The following is a 9,127-nucleotide window of genomic DNA, read 5'->3' as shown; positions in this document are numbered from 1 at the left end:
GAGGCACAGACAGTCTTAGTGGTGGAAGATTGTTTTTTATTCCTGCAGACCCTCCCCATGCTGATTTCATCTCAGTGAACAACTCCCTGCCCATGTGCCACTTTCATTTCTGGGGTCTTTCAAAGAGCTGATGTGAGGTCATGGGCAGCACAAAGCCCATAACTCGGGAAGCTCCCTTATCTCAGTGTAGCTCTGTCTTTTGTTTTTTACTACAGGGCATCATTTTACCAAGAAAACTTGCAGGAGAGGAACAGACAATTGCATTGGGGTTCAGGAGGAAGAGATTTTTGAATGTTTCTTGCCTGAAATCTCTTGGGGACTTCCTCAAGGGGAAATGGGAATAAGAGCGTGGTGGGTAGAGCAGTTAGTGGGAATACTAATGAGACGGAGTTGAAAGGATTTAACACATGTAGGCATATGCTGGAAATATAGGGAGGAAAGGTCAAAGGTTGGACTGTCCATAAGAGGGACAGATTCTGGTGACCTTCCAGGCCTGGAGCAATATTGAACGGCAGCACAGGTGGTGGACCCTATGACCAGATGGCAGAGTGGCAGGCCAGATAAAAGGCTATACTAGCCACATGGATAATTGTGTGTTACACAAATCCTGAAGCTCTGTCTCCTCCAGAGCCTCCACACAATTGGCACACTTTCTGATGTCCTGCAGCCCTGTCCCTGCAGTGGTTAGGGACATCACTTGGGAGGAGAGCGTGGACAGACAAAATCCTGGGCACAGTGGTGGAAGTGTTTTTGCTTTGACACCCACAAGACACCCTCGCCCTGGAAATACCAGTAAATGTGAAGAATCTTCGCCCGACATTTTGTCTCATTCTTCCCTGGGGATCTGTGTGTAACAACGGCGGGCTTCTGTGGAATTTTGGGGAAATGAACATTTCGTATTAATCCAGGGAATCTGTGCCCAGACATCTGTACCACTTCACTATAGGGCCTTAAAGTGCAGGTGACACAAGGGAGTCCTCCCATAGCTCCATGGAGCCCATGCAAATGAAGGTGGCACTGTGTGCACTGTTCTAACTAAAACACACTGTCATCAAGCATGGGTGGGAGGCATTGTATCACCTTCCCTGAAATAAGCACTTCATGCCTGGCACAGACCAGTCCAGCCAATGGTTCTCACTCTTTGACATCAGAAAGTTGTATGGTACACTTATCAGACTCAAGAAACTGCCAGCAGGTGGATCAGGCAGTGGGGTGCGGTAGTGGTGTTATGTTGGGATCAGGGATGTGATCTTGGTGCTTGAAGCAAGCTCGTTCATGTGTGTGTCTTCTTCAGGTAATGACCGACTCACACAAACATTTCCTCGCTTGTGGCACTTTCTCAACTTGAAAGGAAGGTGACTACTTGGAGACTTCCTGAAAGCAGGTCACAGTTTGATATAAAGAATTATCTTCCACGTGGCCTCCAGAAAGGAGTGTGGAGGGAAGTAGTTCCCACAGGCCACACACTGTGGTAGGCGTGTCTCACTGGCAAGTGTGAGTGGCACTAAGTGGCCATTGCCTCCGCCCAGCTTCTACCATGATCACATAGACCCTAACTCAGCTGAAGCACATAGGAGGTGTTTGGATCACTAACAACTGTTTGAAAATGTTGACTGAGTCACTGTATTCTAGTATACTTACCTGTCCTTGTCAGACAAGGTGACTACATAAAAGACCACCATTTTCAAGAATCTGGAGCAGTAGAAGGAAGGTGTGGGCTGTCACACAGTATGGAGGATACAGTAAGATGTAGGGAGTGTCTACCATCACGAAACACGAGGGAACAAAGTTCTTAGGGAGCTATATCCTATCCCCTTTCAGTAAGAGCAGTGGGAAGAGAGAGATCTTGTAGAATATTCAGAGTCAATAACGCTGAATGAACTGAGTGTCCCGTTTCCTAAGTATAAGCCATGTGTTATCTAAATCCATGCCACACATCGGGGGGAAAAGCCACATTTTCAGAAAATTTATTGGAGAAAATTATACTGTTAGCAAAAGAAGAAAATGACTGTTGGGTAGAAAATATATTCCCAGGAAATCTGGACAGGCATTTTCTTCGGGTAATAGAAACAAACTTCCCAACACTGCCTTCAACACAGAGAAGGGCAGCCCAGACACTCTGGTCAGCTTGGCGCCTACAGACAGGACTTTGGCAGGACTCGGGTTCCCTGGGAAGCATCCATGAGGGAAGTCTCCACTGTCTCAGCTTTCCCTGCAGGGCCCCACCTCTCAGGGGCTGTCTGCCCTTGTCCTGGGCTGCAGGACTCGGCCCCTCGCACGTGAGAGCAGACAGCTTGGCAGCAGGCACTTGTCCAGTGACGCCTCTGGACAGGCTCTGCCTGAGCCTGGGGTTGGACCTCCTGCTGAGTTCCTTCAGGCCCCATGAGGGGAGGCACAGGTGCCTGGGGACAGGGGATGACTGCCCCAAGCCTGTGCCCTAGTTGCTTCCTGAGGACCGCCCCGGGGTTTCTCACACACTTCTGAGCTTCAGGGTTCCCACAAAACTCATAGCTCTCTTTGATGAGGCTTGTGCCCCTCACAGATGGTGATGGGGAGCTGCCTTTGGCCAGGGACCTTTCCTCCCCTTTGTGTTTTCTTCCAGGGGACATCCACTGCACGAAGCACTTCACCTGGTCGGTGAACTGACTTTCCGGAGGCTGCACCTTAGGTGACAGCGCTGGTGAGGATGTGTGTCCATGTGTTTCCTCTGGTGCCCTGCCCTGAACAGAGTACTCCTTCCCTCTGGTTTGGGATGTCCCTAAGCCTGCATCCCCTCCACCAAGTTTTCCTGCCTCAGCTGCCAGTGGGGACACTCCCTTGGCAGCTGGGGGACACTCCCTGTTCTGGCACTTGCCTGAGACATGTGCAGGGAACCAGGGCCCCTGCCCTGGCTCCACGCTGACTCCCACAGTGGACAAGTGCACCTGCAGTACCTGAGAAGCTGCCATGTCCCCACTGGAGGGGCCCTGGCGTTTGGAAGTCATTTCTTTTGAGGCTGAGGGCACCTCAGGCAGGCCTGCCACCTGGATGGGTTGCCCACTCACTGAGAGCAACATGACTCCTCTGGGCACCTGACTTTCACAGTCAGATGTCTCAGGGTTGTAGGGAACTGTTCCCTGCAGGGAATGACATGGAGTCCCACGGCTCCCTGGGGAGTAGGTGCCTTAGGTGGCTGTCAAGATCCTAGTGGACTGTGGGTGAAGACCAGGGAGTTCCTCTCCCTTGAGTAGATCTCTGGACCCCTCAGCCATGGAGCCCATCCTTGCCCCCTGAGACCCCTGTGTGTTGGTGCTGGAAACCAGTCTCTCATCTGTTGGCCCGTCTGGTCTCATGGGCAGCTCTGGGCTGTGTCTAGTGTCTGATCCAGACTCTGGCAGGCTGCCTTTGTCTACCATACTGGGTGTCCGGGGCTGGATCAGCGCTCTGCCTCTTTGAGCTGTGCTAAGGTCTTTGTCTACAAACACCTTCTTGTTCTCAGACGTTGCCCACATCTGCCTCACAGGCGAGGAAGCAGGGAGAGGCACTTCCTGGATGGGCATGAAATTCATTGTCCCCAGTCGGTCTCCACTGGGGTTTCTTGGCAGGAACCTGGAGGACTGGCCAGAATCCACTCCAGAAACGGTGTGGGGGGGAATGTGGAACTTAGAGAAAAAATGAGATGGCTCCACTTTAGTCGCATAGGACTCGAAGGACTCCTCCACTCTTTGGGGAAGACCAAATGTCATCCTCCTGCCAAAGGTTTTAATGTGTTCCTCCAGCATCTTTTCTTTGCTAGGACTAAGTGACAAACTACGCTGGTGTTTTCCCAGTGGGTCTTCCTCACCTGCCAATGGTGCCAGATCTTTCCCTTGTCTGGGGGGCGTCTCAGGTGGAGGCTGTGCCATGTTGACAGAATGCCGTGATCTCACCACAGTGCTAGGGATCTGACTCTCTTGGATTTCTTTCGTTTTCCTGTTCAGATATTCTTGCAGGAAAGTTTCACATTCTTTCTGGCACTGTTTGACCCATGAAGCCTTTGAAAACTTTCCAGACAGATTCCCTGGCTGAAGTTCTAGGTCTGTCTCAGAATCAGTGTGCGACTGCTTTTTGTAGCCTCATTGGAGTCTCTCTGGAGATGATCTTTTGGTCTATCCCTGGACCATGTGTCTGAACTTGGATGTCTTTCTCCTTTAGAGTGTGAGTCTCCATGGTTTTTACGGAAGCTTTCAGATTGGCTGAGCCTGAAGTTTAATGGGTTTCTGCCAACATTGTGCTTGTAGAGAAAGATCCATGAGAGTCCACGGCTGCTCCATGGCTCAGGGAACTCAGGGGGCTCTGACTGAGGACTCATGAGTGACAGGGACTCCCAGATCCTGTGTGGCAGCCCCAGAGCTGTTGGATGAGTGTCTTTCAGATGTGATGCTCTAGTTTCCTCCAGACTTCTCCAGTGAGGGGGAAGTTTGCCAGAAGGATGGACTTGGGAGCACAGACCTTGAATGACTTTCTAATGGAGGAGACCTTAGGAGGTGGGGGGACAGAAGACTTCTTGGGACCTTTGGATCACAGTGGGTAAAACCAACAAACTTTCCAGTGCTTTTTGTAATAGGTTGGGTTCCAGTTGGGGAATTTCAGACGGGCCGAGAGGCTGTGCCTCATCCTGGGATCTATGAAAATCCGCCCACAGATGCTAAGCTGGGATAGAGGAGATGGTGGCAGGACTTGGATTAGATGCTGAGGCTTGGCCTCAGACTTGCCATGACAGTCAGGCTTTGTCTAAGATTGGGGTAATGTTTGCAGCCAGACCTGTAGCTCACTCTCAGGCAAGGACAGAGGTATGGGGTGAGTAAGGGCAGAAGATTTATTATCTGTGGAAGTTTTTAGCTATTCTGTTGAAATGGGCACGTACTGAGTAACTGTTACCTGAGGTTTTGGCCTCACTTTTCAGGGACTCACTGTGTAGAGAAGAGAGACCCCAGAAGAGCTTGGTGTCCTTGATATCTGACTGGTCTTCAGAGGTCTTAGGATGAGAGGGCTGCTGGTGTAGGTGAAGGGTCCATTGGATTGCCTTTTCCATTACCCTAAGAAAGGGAGATTTCCAAGTTTTTTGGACCAGCTATTGATGCTGAGACTTTCCTTTTAGTATTTAGTGGCATTGAAAAAGATTCTGTTTTCTCTTTCTTACATTCAGAGGCAGTGAAATTAGTCTCCCTTTTCTCTTGCCTCTTGAAGATTGCCAAGACATTAGGGTTGGGAGATGAACGATTTCTGGGATTTACAGTGTGGGCCTTTGTAAGTCGCTGATATGAGGCCTGGGGAGCCTTCGGGTTTACAGGCTGTTGGTTAATAGAATGTTCCAACTCAGTCAAGGACCAGGGCTGGGATGACGCTGACAGAGTCTATCCTTTATAGACAGTGCCTTTGGCTGTTGGGACTAGAGGAAGGCTCCCTAGGGCTCTCCACCAGAGACAGGGAAGCTTCTAGTTGGAGAACTAACTGTGCTACTCAGGTGGAAGAGAAGCAAGTGGTTTGCATGGGATGTGGTTCAATAACACTGCAGGGTTTAAGGGAGCATTAGCTTGTGATGACAGAGAGGCGTCGAGCGTTGTAGAAGAAGGTAAGCCATCCCGAGGCTTGGTTTGGTTAGATGGGGGAGGGGATGCTGAAGGTTGGAGTGGTGCTTCTGGAACCGGAGGTACTGCTGGGAAATGACAGGACAGACTGGACAGGGGTTCTGTCACAAAAGCTGTAGAAGGGAACTGAGTCACCAAGGCAGTACCATCTTTCAGGGCAGCCTGAGAGAGCAGGCAGCTGACCTGAGACTTTGCTACAGACATTGCAGAGGAAATCTGGACATAGCAGTTGCTGAAAGCCTGTGGGATCATATGGTTTGCCTGGGGGGATTGTAAGGAGACAAAAGTTCAGAGCATTAGCCAAGCCTAGCATATGAAAAGAAAAGCCTGCTGGCCAGGGTGGAGACCCGGGAAGGATTGTCTGCAGCCCTTCCTCAGTGTCTCCCTGGCCAGTTCTCCCACCAGGAAAAGCAGTATCATGCCTACTACAGAAGGAAAGTAGAAACAGGAGTGTCACACAGGAATACTTTAAACACTCAAGGGGCTGGAGAGATGGCTCGGGGCTGAAAGCACTAGAGATTCTTCTAGAGAACCCTGGTTCAGTTCTCAGCCCCCACATGGCTGCTCACAACCATCTGCAGGGCCAATTACAGAGCAGATGGTACACTTTTCTCACCTCTGCAGGCACCAGGCATGCATGCGGTGCACAGATACACATTCAGACAATACACCCTGGACATATAATAAATATATAACACTTTAAAAAAGAAAGAACAGAAAAGCACTTAAGAGAACCTGTAAATATGACAAGCAGTCCACGAGAACACTCAGAACGTTCACACCTGTGCAGCTTCATTTGCAAATCCCTCCACCTATGTTGCCCCAAGTGATGCTCAAAACCACTGCAGGAAACACTGATCAGTGGTTTCCTCACAGCTGTCTGAGCTCCCAGGAATGAAGCACTGGACACAAGGCCAGGAAACATGACCTGTGCTCCAAAGCAGCCAGTCCTCCCTCCCCCACATCTCACAGGAGCCCCAAGGGGCTGTGCCCACTGCACACGACTGCCACGGCATCATAGGCATGAAGGAATGGAGTGGGGACTCAGAGAAGTGTCTGAGGACTGACCGTCTTCATGAGTCTCTCTTTCCTGACTAAGGGACTGTGTACAGCAAGTGACATCCTCAGATCCTAGACCTGTACCTTTACGGAAAGGACACAATGGGGAGCCTGGGAAGATGAGGTCAAAGGCAGACACCTACCTTTAAGTGATCCCCTGGTTTCCTTGGCTTTCTCCTGCAGCTGTTAACAACAAGGGTAGAATAAGCATATGGGACTTACTGGTTTTGCTGCCCTTCCTAAGCTGTTCAGAACTCCATTGCCCAGGCACACCCTGAGGTCTGCTGAAGAGAGCTTGTTTTAATATTAACCGTGAAGGTGACCAGTTATCTTCACTCTCCTCCTTTGGAAAACTAAAGGACAATGTGGTGTTCTCTCTGAGGACAGAGTTTACAGCTGGGCTCCTCCTAAGGATTTTGAGTCGTAGGGTCAAAGATTGGGTTCCATGCTCTCTTCAGAGACATCGCCAACATTCAGCACTGTGGTCCTGGCCAGTTCATCATGGAAGAAGGTAGTTGAGGGGACATATGATGTGGGAATGGATCATGGGATCAAGTGTCAGGAGAGGCTGGTCTCATTCTGAGAGCACAAGACTGTAGCCAAGCCACTAGGGCCAGTTTTGGACTTTGTCCTGGAAACTTCAGCCACACACAGAGAGGAAGGTGTACTGTGGGCACCAGACAGAAACCTTAGTCCTCCCTGAATCCCTCTCGTGCCTACTAGAACAGTGGTCTCTTCTCCTCCTACACCTCCCCTCTCCCCTCTTCCCCTTCTTTCTCTCCTCCCCCCTCCTCTCCTCCTCCTCCCCTTCCCTCTTCCCCCTCTGCTCCCCCCTCCTCCCCTCTCCTACCCTACCCTCCTCTCTCCTCAGTGTTCCATCTCAGATATCCCTCTGACAGCCAAGCTCATCCCATAGCCTGAGGACAGAAGTGCAGCTCACAAGGAAGACTCTCTTGGGAACTCACTATGCTTCCTTACCTTTTGGGTGTATTTCTTTTTCCATAGTGATGGTAAAACCAGTTTTAATATCAGGTAGCAAATGTACAGAAGCAGCAGCCCCAGCCCACTCAGTAAGGTGAAGTTGAGGTCTATATGATAGGAAGGTGAACCAAAGGTCAGCCATGCCTCAGTGAGGCCATTCAGAGATGAGAGAATGTTCTCCATAGTGTAAACAGCATGGCTGCCTAAGGTGACTGATTCTGAGGCTTCATGGGCTTGACTAGAGTCCCAAGCCTGCATCACAGAGCAGGAGAGTCACAAGGGTTTCTGAGGGTGGGGATGAGGGTGTGTCTTCAGCTCTTCCCCCACCCCCAGGCAGCTCTTCAGAGCCCTCTGCCCAACCCTGCTGCTCCCCTCTTCCCTCTCTTCTTTCCTCACACCATGTTCCTCAGGGGACTTTCTGTTTGCTCTGTCATCAACCCGGCCCCCTTGCTGTTTGGAGAGCTTGATTTGGACCTCAGCAGTTCCCAGTGCCACATGGTGTGGTCTCAGATATTCTCATATGTGTGTCATCTGCAGAACTGCTTTCCTCTCTGCCTATTGTATTTATCTTTGTGAATGTCAACTATTAAGTGTTCTCATCTGAGTCTGCCTTGAATGTCTTTCGTCAGAGGGACAGAGTCAAATCACAAAACAGATACAAATATTACATGTGTTTTCTTGAATCATGTCTTCTTGGATATAACTGTATACTATGTATTTTCCTGCAGTTAGTGAACATTTAATTGCATTAAGACTGATTATGCTCTAGTATACCCTTTGACAAATCAGGGTACTGTTTTCATTTCCAAGAAGAGTTGATCTTACTCCTTATCTTCAATTACATCATTTTCGACACTGACTTTTTCCTACTCTATCCATGATAAAGACTCTCCTTGACCATGTCAGCAATTGCATAGGAGTCAGTGATTCACTCAGACAGGACTGGCTGATAGTAAGCTGTGAGGGTGACTCCCAGGGTCCTTGGTGACAGAGTGGGACCCAGGAGTGTCAAAGCCTTAGAAGCTGTTGAGGGCCCTCACTGGTTACCCGTTGTCCAGGCTATGTAATCACCTGGTAAGGTCCCAAACTGCAGAGCCTGTCATGTGTTATCCAAGCAGCTTCTTCTCAGGGTTAAATAAACTTAGGGTTGCATGACCCACCCTCACCTACATTTGCTCTACAAAGGATTTATGGCTTGTTCAATTTGCGATCTTTTGTTTGTTTCCTTATTTCCCACCTCTTTTGTGATGCAGTAAGGCTATATGCCTCTGGGCCCTGAGGCTCGTTTACCTCACATATGTCTTTCCCGTCCCGCTCTCTCATGGCGTCTCCTCTCATCTCCCCTCACTCTGCCGGTCTTCTTGCTGGCCTTCTCTTAGTCTGGTTCTCCCACCCAATCCCTTTCTGGCCAGTTATGGGCCAGTCAGGTCTTTATTAACCAATAAGAGTAATACATATTTACAGTATAAAATGATTGT

The 9,127-nt window shown here is 49.8% G+C and overlaps 1 pseudogene; it reads right to left on the bottom strand.

Moving 5' to 3' along the window:
* Positions 1–1,951: 1,951 nt before the first annotated feature.
* LOC131910880 (spermatogenesis-associated protein 31D1-like) lies at positions 1,952–7,882 on the bottom strand (annotated as a pseudogene).
* Between the last annotated feature and the right edge of the window lie 1,245 nt (positions 7,883–9,127).

This window comes from Peromyscus eremicus, chromosome 5 (assembly GCF_949786415.1).
Source record: "Peromyscus eremicus chromosome 5, PerEre_H2_v1, whole genome shotgun sequence".
NCBI lineage: Eukaryota > Metazoa > Chordata > Mammalia > Rodentia > Cricetidae > Peromyscus > Peromyscus eremicus.
Note: the sequence above shows the minus strand (reverse complement) of the source record. Positions and strands in the feature narration are given on the sequence as shown.